Genomic DNA, 18,765 nt, shown 5'->3' with positions numbered 1-18,765 from the left:
TAAATTAACAAACAAAGCACTTAAATATCATTCCATTCTACATATACAATCAGTAATTCTTAATATCATCACATAGTTGCATATTCATCATTTCTTAGTACATTTGCATCGATTTAGAAAAAGAAATAAAAAGACAACAGAAAAAGAAATAAAATGATAATAGAGAAAAAAAAACTATAGTACCATACCCCTTACCCCTTGCTTTCATTTTGGGTAAGAGTGTTTTTGACACCTTTACAGAGTTTTGTGGAATTAAGAGGTATAATGATGTTAGGTGCTTGTTGTTAGATGAGGTAGATACGGTGATGAGGGAAAAGGATGAGCTGAGGGCTTCAAATTTGCAACCTCACCATATGAACAATGTAAAAGTTTCCATGTGTGCCTTGAAAGAAAATTTTTTTGAGCCTGTATTTATTTATTATTTATATTAATTTATTAAAAAAATTTTTAAACATAGCAACATACAAATATGAACATTCTTACCATATGATCATTCCATTCTTGGTATATAATCAAAAACTCACAATATCATCACCATGATAATTTCTTAGAACATTTGCATCAATTCAGAAAAAGAATAAAATGAAAAAAGAAAAAAACTCATACATACCATACCCTTTATCCCTTCCTCTCATTGACTGCTAGTATTTCCATCTACCCAATGTATTTTAGCCTTTGTTTCCTCTATTTTTTCTATAACCCTTACCACTCCCTTTCATTGATCACTAGCATTTCAATCTACTAAATTTATTTTAACATTTGTTCCCCCATTATTTATTTATTTTTAATTTATATGATTTGCTCATCTGCCCATACCATAGATAAAAGGAGCATCAGAGACAAGATTTTTACAATCACACAGTCACATTGTGAAGCCTATATCATTATACAATTATCTTCAAGAAACGTGGCTACTGGAACACAGCTCTGCATTTTCAGGCACTTCCCTCCAACCTCTCCAATATACCTTAACTAAAAAGGTGATATCTATATAATGTGTAAGAATAACCTCCAGGATAACCTCTTGACTCTGTTTGAAATCTCTCAGCTATTGACACTCTATTTTGTCTCATTTCTCTCTTCCTCCTTTTGGTCAAGAAGGGTTTCTCAATTCCTTGATACTGAGTCCAAGCTCATTCTAGGATTTCTGTCCCACGTTGCCAAGAAGGTTTACACCTCTGGGAGTCATGTTCCACGTAGACAGGGGGAGGGCAGTGAGTTTGTTTGTCATGTTGGCTGAGAGAAAGAGGCCACATCTGAGCAACAAAAGAGGTTCTCTGGGGTGACTTACACTTAATTTTAAGTAGGCTTAGCCTATTCTTTGTGGGGATAAGTTTCATATGAACAAACCCCAAGATTGAGGGCTCGGTCTTTTGCTTTGGTTGTCCCCACTATTTGTGAGAATATCAGGAATTCTCCAGATGGGGAAGTTTAATTTTTCCCCTTTCTCGACTTTTGCAAATACTTTTTTATTCACTGTTCAAATCACTCTGGGATTTATCAGGCCATCACTCTGGACAAACCTACAAAATCTCATGCCCTACTCAAGGTTCCATGTACTTATGGTGTTCAATTAAACTGACAACATAAGTTATATTAGAAATGCACTAGTCAAAATAAAAATTTTGTACCAAATAAACATTTTTTGCTTTAGTCTCACACATAGATTAGAGTTTTAAAATATGAATTTCTATTGAAAGAAAATCTTATTCCTATGGTCACAGACTTGAGGTCTTTGAAAACCAGACACAGAACCTCATTGTTCAAGTAACAGATATACAACATAAACTAAAATCTCAAACTTTCAGGGTGTCTGCTGTTAAAGAAAAGATTTTGATTGGAAAAGAAGGGGATCCAAATATACAGAATGGAGATATATGGCTTGATAATGATGGTGATGGAATCCCTGGAATCTGCTGAGCCTTTGCTAGGTTGACCTGTAATGGGTTGCTCTGAGGAAAGAGCTTCCCGACCTCCAGTCTGTCTTGAGGAAATAACTTCCCAGCCTCCAGTCTGCCCAGAGGAGTCTGCCATCCAACCTCCACCTAATGACATTAACCTTTCAGTGCCTGCTAACCTTGTAAACACTGCCCCTGGGGAAACAGCGTCACTCCTCTGTGTGCAGCGACTAATCCCATTTCACTAGATGAAACTGCAATGGAATGGCCTGACATAATTTGCTTGAAAGACACTTCCGTTTCTTTTTATGACCCACCCCTACCACCTCTCTTTTCTTCAAGACCTATATAACTAGACTAAAGTCCCAGCAGGCCCCAAAAGGTGAGGTCGTAGACCCATGAGGAAATATGCTATACTCCAAAAGAACGGCATGAGTTTTCCAATCTATATAGACAGAAATCAGATTATGTTTGGGAATCAATATTAAGCATGTAGGATAATAGTGGAAAGAATATAAAGTTGGATTAGGTTGAATTTATTGATATGGACCCACTAAGTAGAGATTCTGCATTCAATGTTGTATCTTGAGGGGTTAGAAAAGGCATTATCAGTGTGTTTGGATGGATGGCTGAAACATGGATCAAAAGGTGGCTGACATTACCTGAGGTTGAAATGCCAGAACTGCCTTGGTATAATGTTAATGAGGGGATCCAACGGCTTTGAGAGATGGGAATGTTAGAGTGGATTTATCATGGGAGACCATTTCACATGCCCCAGGAATGTCCAGAGGACACATCTTTCACTAGAACCTTGAGAAATAAATTCATGAGACTAGTTCTTCCTCCCTGAAGTTGCCCTTCTCTGCAGGTCAGATATTACTGTGGGAACTGTTGTCACTGAGCTGGAATCTTTGAATAGAATGGGTATGATCAGATCCTGAGTGGGCAGAAGACAGGTGGCGACAGTTTATAGACAAGGTGGGTGTGGCCATCTAATGGACAGCAAACTCAAATAATCAGAGTTTGAGTCAGAATAATCTGACTTGCAGAGACCTATGATGTTGGCTAGTAGATCATGGGGTACCTAGAAGTAACATAGATGGGCAGTCTATGAAGTTCTTGCTTGAGCTGTATAAGCAGTAGAGTTCTAGGTCAAGTGAACAAAAGTCTAACTTGAATTACAAAACCAGAATTAATTAATTACCAGACTTGAGAGTTTACAGACCCAGAGCCCCTTGAAGGAAGGGAGGGCTGGGTACCCTTAAGGAAGGACCCTTTTACACTGTCTAGAATTTACGCTGTTAACCTTCTTCTTACTTTTCCCCAAGGAGACCTATGACCTTTTACCAGAATGACTGTGCATTGGGGAAAGGACATGGTCACATATTTCAGGGGCCATTGGACACTAGCTCCAGAAGTGACACTAATTCCAGGGGACCCAAAACATCACTCTGGTACACCAGTCAGAGTAGGGGCTTATGGAGGTCAGGTGATTGATGGCGTTTTAGCTCAGGTCCATCTCACAGTGGGTTGAGTGTGTCCCTAGACCCTTCTGTCATTTCCCCAGTTCCAGAACACATAATTGGAATTGACATAATCAACAACTGGCAGAATCCCTACATTGGTTCTCTGACTCATGGAGTAAGGTCTATTTTGGTAGGAAAGGCCAAGTGGAGGCCACTGGAACTTCCCCTAACTAACAAAATAGTGAATCAGAAGCAACACCATATTCCTGTACAGATTGCAGAGATTAATGCCACTCTTAAGGACTTTAAGGATGCAGGGGTGGTGATTTTTACCACATCTCCATTTAATTCTCCTATTTGACTTATGCAGAAAACAGATGGGACTTAGAGGATAACAATGGATTATCATAAACTTAACCAGGTGATGACTTCAGCTTCAGTTGCTGTCCAGATGTGGTGCCATTGCTTGAGCAAATCAACACATCACCTGTACCTAGTATGCAGCTATTGATCTGGAAAATGCTTTTTTCTCAATAGCTTTCAGTAAGGACCACCAGGAACAGTTTGCATTCTGCTAGCAAGGCCAGCAGTACACCATCACTGTTCTGCTGCAGGGGTTTATCGACTCTCCAGCCCTATGTCACAAACTTGTCTGCAGGGACCTTGATTGTTTCCCCTTCCCACTTGACATCACACTGTTCTGTTATATTGATGATATCGTGCTGATTGGACTTAGTGAGCAAGAAGTAGCAACTACTCTGGACTTATTGGTAAAGCATTTGCATGTCAGGGGATGGGAGAGAAATCCAACAAAAATCCAGGGGCCTTCCACCCCAGTGAAATTTCTAGGTATGTAGCATGCTGAAGTATCCCTTCTAAAATGAAGGGTAAGCTGTTGTATCTGGCCCCTCCTGTGAGCAAAAAAAAAGGCACCACACCTAGTTGACCTCTCTGGATTTTAGAGACAACATATTCCTCATTTGGGCATGTTACTCCAGCCCATTTACCAGGTAAGCAGAAAAGCTGCTAGTGGGGACCTGAATAAGAGGAGGCTCTGCGACATATCCAGGCTGCTGTACAAGTTGCCCTGCCACTTGGGCCATACGCTACAGCAGATCTGATGGTGCTGGTAGTGTCAGTGGCAAATAGGGATACTGTCTGGAGTCTTTGGCAGGCCCCTATAGGAGAATCAAACACAGAACCTTAGAATTTTGGAGCAAAGCTTTACCATCTGCTGCAGGTAACTACTCTCCTTTTGAGAAACAGCTTTTGACCTACTACTGGGTCTTTGTAGATACTGAATGCTTAACCATGAGCCACCAAGTTACTATGAGACCTGAATTGCCTGTTATGAGCTGGGTGTTGTCTGACCCACCAAGCCATAAAGTTGGGCATGCACAATAGTACTCTATCATAAAATGGAAATGGTATACTACAGATAGGCCTTGAGCCTGTCCTGAAGGCACAAGTAAATTACATGAGGAAGTGGCCCAAATGCCCATGCCCCCCACTCCTGCCACATTACCTTCTCTTTCTCAGACCAGAGCTATGGTCTGAGAAAGAGACCATAAGGAATTCTTGGGGAGTTCCTTATAGTCAGTTGACTGAGGAAGGGAAAACTCAAGCCTGGTTTGCAGATGGTTTTGCATGACATGCAGGGACCACTTGGAAGTGGACAGCTGCAGCACTACAACCCCATTCTGGGATGTCTTTAAAGGACAGTGGTGAGGGGAAATCCTCCAAGTGGGTGGAACTTTGAGTAGTGTACCTGGTTGTTCATTTTTCTTGGAAGGAGAAATGGCCAGAACTGCATTTGTATACTGATTCATGGGCTGTTGATAATGGTTAGGCTGGATGGTCAGGGACTTAAAAGGAGCATGAAGGGAAAATGGGTGACAAAGAAGTCTTGGGAAGAGGTATGTGGGTAGAACTTTCTAAGTGGCCAAAGAACATGAAGATATTTGTGTCCTATGTGAATGCTTACCAGAGGGTGACTTCATCAGAGGAAGATTTTAACAGTCAAGTAGAAAAGATGACCTGTCCGTGGATACAAGTCATCTCTTTCCTCAGTCATTCCTAGCATTGCCCAATGGGCTCATGAACAAAGTGGGCATGGTGGTATGGATGGGCTCAGCAACATGGACTTCCACTCACCAAGGCTGACCTGGCTGTGGCTACTGCTGAGTGCCTAATCTGCCAGCAGCAGAGACCCACGCTCAGTCCCCGATATGGCACCATTCCCCGAGATGATCAGCCAGCTACCTGGTGGCAGGTGGATTGCACTTCCATCATGGAAGGAACAGTGATTTGTTCTAACTGTAATAGACACATACCCCAGATTTGGGCTTACCTTCCCTGCATGCAATGCTTTCACAAAAACTACCATCTGTGAACTTATGGAATGCCTTATCCACCGTCATGGCATTCTACACAGCATTGCTTCTGATCAAGGAACCCACTTACCATCAAATGAAAGGTGGGAGCAGACACATGCTCATGGAATTCTCTGGTCTTACCATGTTCCCCACTATCCAGAGGCAGCTCGGTTGACAGAACAGTGGAATGGCCTTTTGAAGACCCAACTATGGTGCCAACCAGACAACAATACCTTGTAGGGCTGGGGCTGTGTCTTCCAAGAGGCTTCTCATGCCACTGAATGAACAGGCACAAAAGAGGATTACTGTTCTCTTTGGGGTGTTTGATCCTGACTGTCAAGGGGAATAGGATTGCAACTACACAATGGAGTGAAAGAAGAGTTTTCCTGGAATAGAGAAGATCTCTTAGGGTGTCTCAGTACTACTATGCCCTATGATTAATATCAATGAAAAACTGCCACAACCCAATCCAGGCAGGACTAGCAATGACCCAGAAACTTCAAGAATACAGTTCTGGGTAACCCCATCTGGCAAGAATCCAAACCAGCTGAAGTGGTTGCTGAAGGCAAAGGGAATATGGAATGGGTGATAGAAGAAGGTAGTTATTCTAGTTTGCTGGCTGCCAGAATGCAACACACCAGAGATGGACTGACTTTCAATAAACAGAGATTTATTTAGTTAACGTAGTTCTTCAGAGGAAAGGCAGCTAACTTCTGACTGAGATTCTTTCTTATGTGGGAAGGCACAGGGCGATCTATGCTGGCCTTCTCTCCAGGCCTCTGGGTTCCAACAACTTTCCCCAGGGTGATTCCTTTCTGCATCTCCAAAGGCCTGGACTGAGCTGTGAGTGCCAAGACGAGGTATGCTGAGCTGCTTGGGCTGTGCTACGTTGAGTGCTCTCATTTAAGCACCAGACAATTAAATCAAACATCATTCATTGCAGCAGGCATGCCTCTTAGCTGACTGCACGTGTAATGAGCGACAGATGAGGTTCATGTACCATTGGCTCATGTCCACAGCAACAGAACTTCACCTGGCCAAGTTGACAACTGAATCTTATTACCACAGTAGTGATAAATATGAACTATGGCCATCTGACCAGTTACAGAAATGAGGACTGTGAGTGTATGAATATTTCCTCCCTGTTTGTTATGTATGTGTATGCAGTTGTGCATAAGCAAATATCTTATTTTTTTTGTTCATGTTATAGTATTTAAGTCATAGTGTATAAATTTTAAGAGTGAATGTTACCTAAGGACTTGCAACCTATTCTGGAGAGAATAGTAGTGCAGTTCTGTTGTATGCAGGAGTATTGTTAGGTGAAACGTATGTCTGTTATTATGTTCTATTTGGTAATTAAGCATGTTTGAAGGTGATGTGTATAGCTACCAGCTTGACAAGGGGTGGACTGTGATGGTTAGGTTCTGGTGTCAATTTGGGCAAGTGATTATGCCCAGTTGTCCTGGTCTGGCAAGCACTGGCCACACCATACTTCGTGGCTGGTTGAGAAACAGGAAGGCTATTGTATTAAATCATCAGTCATGTGATTGCTTCTGTGGCTGATTACATCTGTAATCAACTAAGGCATGTCTCTCACCAATAAGATAGTCCAACAGTTGAACGCTTTAAGGAAAAAGGAAAACTCTTTCACTGCTTCTTCAGCCAGTAAGCTGGCTCTCCTGTGGAGTTCATCTAGACCCTTCACTGGAGCTGCCAGTTTCACAGCCTGCCCTACAGACTTTGAACTTTTCCATTCCCACAGTTGTGTGAGACACCTTATTAATCTCATATTGATAGATATCTCCTGTTGATTCTGTTTCTGTAGAGATCCCTGACTAATACACAGTATGATCAATATATAACAGGGTGTGTTTTTCTTCATGTTATCCTGTTTGGTGTTCTTTGAGCTTCTTGGATTTTATATTCATGTCTCTGACTAACTTTGGGAAGTTCTCTGTCATTATTTCTTTGTCTATTCCTCCTGCTCCTTTCTCTTTTCTCCTTCTGGGAACCCTATAATGCATATATTGGTGTGCTTGATGGTGTCCCAAAGTTCTTTTAAGCTATTTTTCTCTTTTAATATTACTTTTTTCTTTTTGCTCCTCAGCTTGAGACATTTCAAGTGTCTTGCTGTCAAGATTCTTTGTTTTGCCAACTCAGTTCTAATCTTGAAACCCTCCTGGGCATTTTTCATTTCAGTTATTGTGGCTTTCAACTCCAGTAGTTATGTTTGGTTCCTTTTTAAAATTTCTATGTCTTTACTTAGATTTTATGTTGGTTATTTGTTGTTTTCCTGATATACTTTAATTCTTTCTCTGCAGTTTCATTCAACTCCTTGAGCATTTTTAAGATCATTTTTTAAAGGCTTTGTCTGGCATGTCCACATTTTTGTCTTCTTCATTGGTATTTCCTGTATTTTATCCTCTTCCTTTGGAGGGGCTGTCATTTCTTGTTTCTTTCTCTTGCATTGTTTTATTGTACACTGTACATTTTAAAATATTAAAATGTTAAGTCTAGGGGATTTATTCTCTAAGATGTCTGTTTCTTGGTTTTGTTACTAGCTGGTGAGAAGGCAGAGCTCTTGAGCTTCAGCCCTCCTATCAGAAGGCCAGCCCAAGGTGAATGCAGTGTGCAGGATTTTCAGTCTTTCTGGGCCCGTGTCTTGTTCTGAGTTTTGCTTGTTAGTTGCTTTGGAGTGCCCCTTTATAGGAGTTTGTCCAATCTGCTTCCTAGCAGACAGACTGGTCTCTCCCAGCTATTCGATGCCAGCAGGTCTTTATCCCACACTGTCTGCCTTATAGATTTTACAGTACTTTCACTACCTCAAGTTGATTTTGCCTGGTGGGCAAATTCTGGGAGGAGCATCACCCAGAGAGGACTTTTTCAAGTCCGTCTTTCCCAGACAAAACAGGGCCAAGAACCCAAAAAAAGAGGTAGACTGGCTCCACAGTGCCCTGGTGAGGGGATCAGAAAGGATGATAAAAGCTGAGCTTTCCTGGCCTGCCAGCAAATGCAGCCCTTCAGCTAGCAGTCCCTGCTGCTCTGAGAAAGCACAGTGTCTTTAAATCTCCTCCACCTTTGCCCTGTCTTGGGTGGGTTGAAACAATAGGTGCCCTCAGAGCTAGGACCCAGTGATCTGAATTCACCAATAAAAAGCCGTGATCAGTCATTGGCCATGCCCACCCCTGTTTTGGGGCGAGAGGATTTTTTTTGTCACCAGTGGCCAGGGGATGGGCCTCAGTAGCCACTGGGTGGCAAGAGCAATTTACAGTAATTTCTCAGCCTCTTCCTCCTGCTCTTTCCTGGATGCTGTAGTGTTCTTCTGGCCGCTAGAGTTTCAAAATTGTTTCAGACAGTTCCTGCCTGTCTGCTGGTTGTTTTGGTAGAAAGACTGAGCTCTGGAGCTCCCTCTGCCATCTTCCCCAGTTATTTTCTCTTCCTAGGATTTTATTCCTTCACCATCCAGAGAAAGGCTCTTTTGTTCTCTAACACTATATATACCTTAGTTTAATTTTTGGTATTTGAGACAGAAACCCTCTACGTGGCTTTCACTTTGCATTGGCTTTTAAAAAAAGTGCATCCACTTGTCTCCAAACCAAAGCATCATCTGGAGGAGATATGTGATATTCTTTGACAGATTAATGTTGAATGAATAGTTGAGCTCTGATAGGCTGCATTGTTTTCTAGGTGTTAGAACCTCAGAGTTGGAAAGAAGCTAAAAGATCAAGCAGTATCATTTTTAATCCTTATAGAACATTTAGTCTAGCTTGAACATCTTCAATGATAGGGCATCCTCCAGTTTCCACAATGGTCTATTCCATCTTCACACAGCACAGATGATTAGAACTTTCTACTACTCTTGAATCATTTTCTGTTTTATTCCACTGATTTAAGTTTTATGTGGTCCAACCAACACAATGTAAGTTTAATCACTCGCTCATGTGAGAACTTTTCTCCTGAGAAAATATGTGGGAATTCAGAGTTGATCCCTCTAAGTTCTTATAGTGCCATCATGATCAGATGGTTTTGGGACTGTGGGCTTCCTACTTTGGGCAGTTGCTCAACACTGCTAGATTAGCTCTGAGAATGAAACAAGGCAGATTAGTGGCTTAGAATTTTTTCATCCACTTTCTATCTTTGGGTAAATCACCTAATAATAACAGTTAATAATAGCTACTATTATAGAATAATTAGTGTGAAAATAACTGTGCCCAGCAATTTACATACACTTAAAAAATTTAATCCTATATAATGCCAATGGTAGGTACTACTGTCTTCATTTTACAGGTGAGAAAACTGAAACTCAGAGAAGTTAAGCATCCCTGTGCTACCATGTCTGTGTTTTTAACCTCATACATTGAGCTCCTTCCCTTCTCCTAATCATCGAACAATGAATAGTGCTTATAGTCAAGGCTGTTGAACATAGGGTGGTCAGTCTGCATCCTGGACACCAAACAGACTTTCTAAAGGCAAAGCAAAGGCTAGAGCAGGAGGAAGTAGGAGACAGCCTAAGCAGGAGATCAGTGAGGGCTGTTGTGGTCAAGATATAGTAAAGGTGTGTGCCCAGAGAAACCAGTAGCTTGGTATATCATGAAGATGTGGCAGCCAGTAAAAAACAGGGGCTAAGAATTATGTTCTTATGAGGACATAACTGTGGAAAAGGATTTTGTGTTCTCCCTCCCATATCAACTAAAAGTGAAAACAAAAGGAAACACCAAAAATAAACATAAAGAAGTTCAACAAAGGTTTGCTTTTTTTATGCCTGAAAACAACTAGCAGAACATCCGACACTTTGTGATATCAATAAAAATGAAGTCCATTTCTTGACTTATAGGAGTCACATAATGAAGAGACGGTGGTCGGAGAAATTTGCCAGTGGAAACAAGACAAGACAGGAACCATAACTGGGATTTAAGGGTGACCTGTATTTATAGAGATTTTTGGGAACTGGGACTGGATTGTTCACAGAATCCAAAAGTGAGATTGGGTGGCTTCATCATAGGAGCTTAGAGGGTTTTAAAATCCTGGGACACAAGTAGACCATTGGATGTTGATCCAGATAGCTCTGAAATTAGCTAGAGGAAGGTCCTGATTTCATTGATCCTTTGATGCCATAAATTACAAGATATTCCCTGATTTAATAGCAACTTTTTAGAAAAGGAGACAACACTATAATCTAGCTACACATTGGCTGTTAGGCAGTTTAAGAATTCTGAAATGTTAAAATGTAAAAACAAAAGTAAGTTTGAGAGTCCAGGAAATACAGTGCTAGAGCCCTAACCCCAGCTACATAGTGAATAATTAAGATCTAAACTTAAAAAAATTTGGGGTAGAGAGAGGCCTATTTATTGAGGATAGTGGAAGAATGAAGCAAATGTAACCAGCTGTCCTTTATCATTGTTGCACTTGTCTTTCCAGTCAGGTCACTTTCCATCTTGGGGGAGATGTGGCTGACAGAGGCAGAACGGTCGAGTTTCCCCTTAAGTGTTGAGATGAAGAGCTCTGGATCTTGGGTTGGGTCCCAAGACATCATCTGGACTAAATGGATGTGTCAAGTTCAGAGGTCTTACTGTTCTGGTCTGGTGTCTCCCTACTTTGCTGCTGCTAACAGAGCGGGACAGGCTTTCCACGATTTTGGACTTTATTCAGGTGTGGGTATATTCTCTCAGATCACTGTATCAGTATACGCTCACTTACATTAGGTTGTTTCAGGGGTCAAAATTGATTCAATGCTTGAAAAGTGTTTCAGTTTGCTAAAGCTGCAGAATGTAATATACCAGAAATGGATTTGCTTTTATAAAGGGAGTTAAGTTACGAGTTACAATGCTAAGGCCATGACAATGTCCAGATTAAGGTACCAACAAAAGTATGTCTTCTCTCAAGAAAGACCAACCATGTCCATGGTTTCGCTGTCACATGGGAAGGCACATGGCGACATCTGCTGCACTTCTTTCCTGGCTTCTGGTTTCAAATGGCTCCCTCAGCTCCTGCATCTACACATGTCTGTGTCTCTCTGCTCTCTGTATTGGCTCTGAACCCTTTCTCTCTCCCTGAGCTCTTTTAAGGACTCCAGTAAACTAATTAAGACCCATCTTGAATGAGCAGGTCACATCTCCATGGAAACAACCTAATTAAAAGATCCCATCCACAATAAGTTTGCACCCACAAGAGTGGATTAAAAGGGCATGGCTTTTCTGAGGTACATAATAGTTTCAAGCCAGCACAGGGGGCATGTGAATTTTCATCCCATATTAATAAGTCTGAGGCTTCCCCAAAAGCTGTGGCTTACTGAGTAGAAATCGCTGATGTAGATTCTCCATTTCTGAAGTTCCAAAGGAGACAGGGAGGGAGGGTAACATGAGGACAAGAGGGTGAAGTGAGAAAGTAAAGCTTTACCAAGAGGGCATGGCATTTATCACCACTTAAATACCTTAAACCAAAAATAAACATTTTAATCAAATGGAAATTATGTCAGTGTAAATATCATTCTTTTGACATCATCCTGTTATGATTACTTCAAAGACTAGAAAAATTTCAAGCAGCTTTTTGGTATGTGCCCTTGAGACCCTAAACTACAAACAGTATAACTGTTAGAATGATACTCTATTACATTTTCATTTCATATGGTTCAGTTTTCTTAATAATCAATAGTATCAATTTGATTATTATAAAATTAGTTTCTGAGTGGGTCGGAAACATCTTTGCAAGAAAATGTTGATGCAACAATTGTTGCATAAAGGAGGGCTTCAAGCCCTTCTGGGTGCTAAAAGGTGCATTCCCTTCAGTGATTTAAATGTTGAGCTGGTTTTCTTATTTTCTAATGAAAGAATTTAAATCTTATTTAAATAGGGAAATTAAACTTGGGATCATTTTGCAGTTGAGAATTGGGCATGTGTGAGGGGGGCCAGGGTGGGGAAGGCAGCCTTTTGATTTAGTGGAGTCAGACACTTGCTTAGTGAAGTTGCGTTTTGGTCTATTTTTAGTATTTTGATGAACATACTCATCAAAATGATCTCTGAGTATCTGTAGAAAATTTTACATTAAAAGCAAGACACAGAAATAAGACACAGCATTATGGAAAGGGTGCTTTTAGGTCCTCGCATTATAAGAGCCACAAAAGAACCAGCAAGGACTTTTCAGTAGCAAATCAGTGACCTTCTGGAACTGAACTTTTTAATTAAGAGAGAGAAATAAAGGAGCGAAATGTACTAGCGGAAAGAAGAGAGACTGGAAAGAATAGAGAATATAAGCATGAGCTGTGCATTGTACAAATAAAGAGCAGTTGTTAGGCTTTTCTACTTTTAAATTATGAACAAAAGTCTATAAAACCACAAAATATCTCTTACTCATTCTTTTTGAAAATGCAATCAGATGTCTGATTTTGCTGACTAACATCACAATCATCTTGCAATTCACAAGTCCCTAAAAGTCTTCCTAAATTCAGAGTAAGATGTGAGAGATACACAAGGTATTTTTGACAGGAATTTCCAAGAATCTTTGTACCAATTCAAAACACAATGAGCTTAGGCAGAATGCCAGGCTACAATATCAATTATCTTCACTGAATAGCATTTCTACCCCCTTTTGTGTGCCTTTTTAGAATAAGAATGTAGTTGCCCTTATTAATCCTATGGAATTACTTTTTCCTGCTTCTCAGGAATTCTAGCAAATGCAGACAGTTTCAGCGAGTTAACAAAAAGAAATCTAATTTCCACTTGAGCAGCTCTGAGGTTAGGTCAGCAGAAAAAAAGCTGCAGTAGCTTGTGTTGGTGAATATTTTATAAGCTCTACCATCTAATAGAAGATGTATTTAAAAATGAGCATGATGCTGGTTAAAAAAAAAAGTCCTATTATTTAATTTTCATGTAGATGAAAGTTGAGTTTTGGGTGTAGTGAAAGAATGAACCAGACCACAGATAAGCTCTGTTTCAGCCCTTAGACTCCTTTCGTTTTGTTCACCATAGATCTTCCGTCATGGCTCCGACTGCTGACTTGTACAATCAATGAGGCAACAGGGTGATTACAGAGCTTGACTTGTGCAGATTATTTAGTGGCCTCAATGGGCAAGAGAAATCTTTAAAAGGATTCTAATTAGCACATCCAATGAAATTGCAAACCTCAGTATTTGAGTCAGGGCTAGAGAAGTACAGGTTAATACAATCCCCATATGACATCTTGACAGTAGTTGGATCTTCTTATCCACAGAGTTCAGACTTACACTCAACTTGATTTATAGTAATGTGGTGGCTTGGATTTATATATACCCCAGAAAACACATTCTTAATCTTAATCCATTCCTATATATGTTAACCTGTTGTAAATAGGACCTTGTGAAGATGTTAGTTTTCATTAAGTTGTGGCCCACCAAATCAGGATGGGCCTTAATCCCACTTTTGGAGGCTTTGTAGGGAAGGCTGAAGAGAAGCCATGAGAAGCTGCTAGAAGGTGGACGTCAACAGATCTTGGAAGAGAAAGGAGAAGACACCACCATGTGCACTTGGCTGTGTGCATTACTGATGGAAAGGCCAAGTATGCAAGGAGTGCTGGCAGCCAGCCCCAGTACACCATACTCTTCAAGAGGAATTATTGCCGTGCTGATGCCTGCGTTTTGGACTTCTAGTCTCAAAACCTTGAGCCAAAAAATTCCTTATGTCAAACTTACCCACTGTTTGGTATTTGCTTCAGCAGATAAGAAAAACTAAGACAAATGATGATGATAACAATAACAACAATCGTAAAAACAGCAGCAACCATTTATTGAGCACCCTGGTGCTAAGTGCTTTACATGTATCATTCCTTCTAGTCCTCACAGTAACTCCATGAGATTGGTACTGTTGTCATGCTTATGTCATAGCCAAGGAAAACAAGGTCCAATGTCTCACAGCTAGGCAATAACTGAGGTGACTCCAAGGTCAACAGGTTTTGCTGGAATGGAGCTCCACAACCCTGTCCCTTTTCTGTTTTCTAATAAAGCCACAGCTTTTAGATGTGTATAGTAGAAAGATGGCGAGCATTCATAAAATAATTTAAAATAGTAATTTTGCTGTCAGCTGCACATTCCTTTGGTTTTAAGAGGAGCCACTTGGGAATCTCCTGAATTACAGGAGGTGCCGTAGGAGTAATACTGGGTTAGGAGTTAAGTGTCCTGACTTTAGTACCAGCTCCACCCCTAACTAGTTATGTGACCTTGTCAAATCACTTCACCTCACTAAGATTTAGTGGCGTATTCTTTAAAGCAATGATTTTAGTATTTGCTCTTTCTCCTTGTGGGGTTGAACAAATGTGATAATGTACCTGAAAGCTCTTGGAAAATGTTCAAGTGTTGTGTAAATGAAAGGTGGTAATTAAAAACCTCCAGAGAAGGACAACGTATCTCAGTCATCAATTATCATGTTTTTTTCCTTGTCAGCAAACCTATATTTTTCATGTTTCTTGAGGGTATAGATAGTTCTGCACAAAATTCTGTTTTGGAAATGTGTGAAGAAAAATCACCTTGACAGCTCAAAACTTATTTATGATAATAATTAACCACATATAAATAGACAAAACCAAAGGCAGATGCATTCTCATGCAGAATTGTGAAGATTCATACCTCCATTTATTCATTTTTATATTTAATTGTAAGAAGATGGAATATTTAAGTGGCATAGCACACACACAAACCTTCACTCTTTAAATAAGAAAGTGGGATTACATGAATTGACTTACTATCTGGGAAAGCAGAAAAAAACTTTGGGAAAAGAAAACATGAAAAGTATGAACACCAAAGAACTGGTGTTTCCAGACTTTGGAAACTTGGGTGTGGGGACACATCTGGGAGATTTGACTCCATTGTTTGCTCACATATTTCTGATGAGATTGAGTTATATTACTGGATGAAAGCCAATGTTGAATTAAGAAGAATTACTTCCAAGATGGCAGAGTGACATAGAGGAATGCCTCAGGCATTAGCATCAGGAAGACCTGGCTAGAATTCCAACTCTGCTGCTTTCAGGCATTTCTGTTTCTATACAGCTACTGTGTGTAAACTACCTACATCCTGGGAGCTGTGTTACTAGACAGACTAACAATATAACCTGGAGTAATGAAGATCTAGTCAGTGTAGCATCCCTGTTTAAGTGTAACATCCTTGTTTAACTGCCATGGATATTCTAAATACTTCCTCACCTAACCTTACAGCACAGATAAATAGGGACGTGTATAGTTTGAGTTTTATGTCTTCATGTTTTGCTTGACAGAGGTGTTCAAGGAAAGCAAGTTGGACTGTTGGGGGTAGGGATGAGAAGGGAAGAAGTTGGATAAAGTACAAGGCAGCACCTGGATATTCACGATTTGATAGGGAAGTTCACTATTTTAAGTGTGTTGAGTTGTGTTGAATAATTGTCTAAAATGGCTGGAGAATCAGCTCTGTCACAGAGCGCTTGATGTCACTAGTGTTAAAGCACGTGGGTGCCTTAATTGGCAACAAGTGGCCTGTGTGTGCTAGAGAGTGTCAGGGAGTATAAACTTTGATTCATGGCTGTCCAAAACTCATCAAAAGCTTGACCTAAGAAAAGATATTTCTGAGGGTTGGCTGGAAGTCTGAATTGTACAATAAGTTCTTAGATTTATGCTGGACCATCAGGAAGCCTTGAACTGAAACCAGTTGGTCCCCTCATGAGTTTGCTTTTACTGAGCTGGGTCTAGTGTCTTGACATATACCTCTATTGAGGAAGGTTTAAACCCACAGCCCCAGGAAGCATGCTGTTGTGTTTGTGGAGGGAATCTTACCTGACCATGTCATGTGGACAGAGAGATTTTCCCAATAACATGGTATAATCCATGCTATTTTCCTACACGTTCATCTTGACTGGCTCCAAATTAACTGAAGAACCAAATTCAAGTTTCTTTTCATGGCACTCAGGTCCTTCTTTAAACAGCCTTATGTTACCTGCCTTGCCTCTTCCTCCTAACCTCCTGAACCTCTACTCCAGCAGTGCTGATTGTGTCATGCTTTTGCCAACGCTGTTCCTTTATGCTGCAGTGCCCTTCCCACATTGGTCTTTTTGACTCACTCACTCTTGAAACCTCAAGTCAAATGTTAAATCTTCTGCAATTCTGACGCCCCCAAATTGACTTTACAGCTTTTCTATTTGCTTAAATCCTAATTCAAGCAATTCCTTTATTGTTTTGTAAATGTCTTTTTGTTTCATTTCATTTTGACAGTCTGTCTCTCCCTGTAGACTGTAAGCTCACCTGGAAGGCTGGATTGGTTTCCTGCTCACCTAGGGCTCAGTGCAGCGCTTGTGGTCACTTTTTATTACGTCTTCTCTCTGCTGCATGTTGCCGCCATCCCCTCTTTCTTTTTCTTCTTGTCTTCTTCTTAAAAATGGCTTGTTAATAATCTGAGGTAAGTGCAGGGAACAGTTGAAGACCAGCTTTGACATATTCTAAACCGTTTTTTTAGAAGAGGGTGCAGCACTCCGATAGAAGTACTCGTCCAAAAATTCAGCTCCGTCCTGATTCCGTGTGACATTTCTCATCATGTAGAACATGATTAGCTGTCTTTTCAAGTGCTTCTTTAGGCCAAGTCTATTAATGAGATTTTGTTTGGTCTAGTATGAGTTGGAGCCAAGCGTGTTTGCTCACAGATGCACATTAGAGGAACAGGGTTTGACTGGTAAGTGGCAGCCCAATCTTTAAGGTTGAGGTAATTTTCCGAAGCCTATTTTCTTAGTGTTCAGCAAAGTGGAATGTAATTTTAATTTGCAAGAAGAACTTTGGTTTCCATAAAACATAACTATCAGCTTTTTCTCAAAGCATTTCTTTACAATGATGCCAGGGAGGTCAGAATGGAATAGTTGGAGACAAACAAATTTAATAAACAGGAGACCCAGAACAAATTAAAAAAGTCTGTCCTGAAATTTCATTTTACAAAAGAGGAAACAAAAAAGTTCAGCAAATTGTTCTTGTTTAATGATGTCCACATACTCATTTTGTACAAATATGAGAGCAAAACATCACAGGAATGTACATTTAAAGATATTACGAAGACAATTTGAATCATGTTTTAGTTCACCAAGCAGTCAAAGGCATCAAAGATATTTATCTCCTTGCAAAAGATAACTTTATGCGGAAGATTCAAATTGGCAAATTTTTTTAATTGGTTCACTTCTACAGTGCAACACATAAAAAGTTTATAGAGGCAACAATTCATTAGACACTGCAGCATCAGACCAAAGCATCAACTATTTATAATTCAGCCTGCCATACAGACATGTGGGCACATTAGAATGAGATGTGAAAATTCACCAAGTGGGTAGATTTTCCTTAACCGTTCATTTCCTTTTGCAAAGTTGAGTGCCGTGCAAATAATTCTTTCATCTAGGCCTTTCCATGTAAAATAGTAAATATAAGTAAGTACCTGTGTTAGAAAGATACTTGACCCTAATGCAAATAAATGTATAACAGGAGGTATACTACATATAACAATGTACAATACAGTAAACTCATGGATGATAGGATTTCCCATTCCCTGCCCTCTTTCCTATCTTTCTTCCAATTCTTTGGCCCTTCTGAAATGTCAGCAGTAGGGTTCACAAAAGGATGGAAGATAAGTATATTGCTTTCATTTATTCTTCTTCTCTGAGACATTTATTTATGAGTACAGGGTTGGTGGGGGTAGTTTAGCCCTATTTGTATATAGGGCTAGCCATATATACAAATAGGAGCAAAGGCTATGCTTTCTGATAGTTTATGAAAAACAGTTTTATTGATATTTTGAAATGGTAACAATCCAGGTACAAGGAGACATTGTTTTGCTAGAGGGCATGAGTTTGTTAGCTCATTCCCCCTTTTTCTTTCTTAATATAGAGGGGAGTACAAAATAAGTAGGGACCAGAATATGAAAATAGGTATTATAAAAAAACAAACGACATTGTTAGAACTTAGAAGCAGTATTACTTGTGTTTAATAAACAGCTCAGATGATCTAATGACAGCTACTGTTATTTCTCTTTCACCTTGTAGGGACCATGGTCTAGGGATT

This window comes from Tamandua tetradactyla, chromosome 7 (genome assembly GCF_023851605.1).
Source record: "Tamandua tetradactyla isolate mTamTet1 chromosome 7, mTamTet1.pri, whole genome shotgun sequence".
Classification (NCBI taxonomy): Eukaryota; Metazoa; Chordata; class Mammalia; order Pilosa; family Myrmecophagidae; genus Tamandua; species Tamandua tetradactyla.
Note: the sequence above shows the minus strand (reverse complement) of the source record.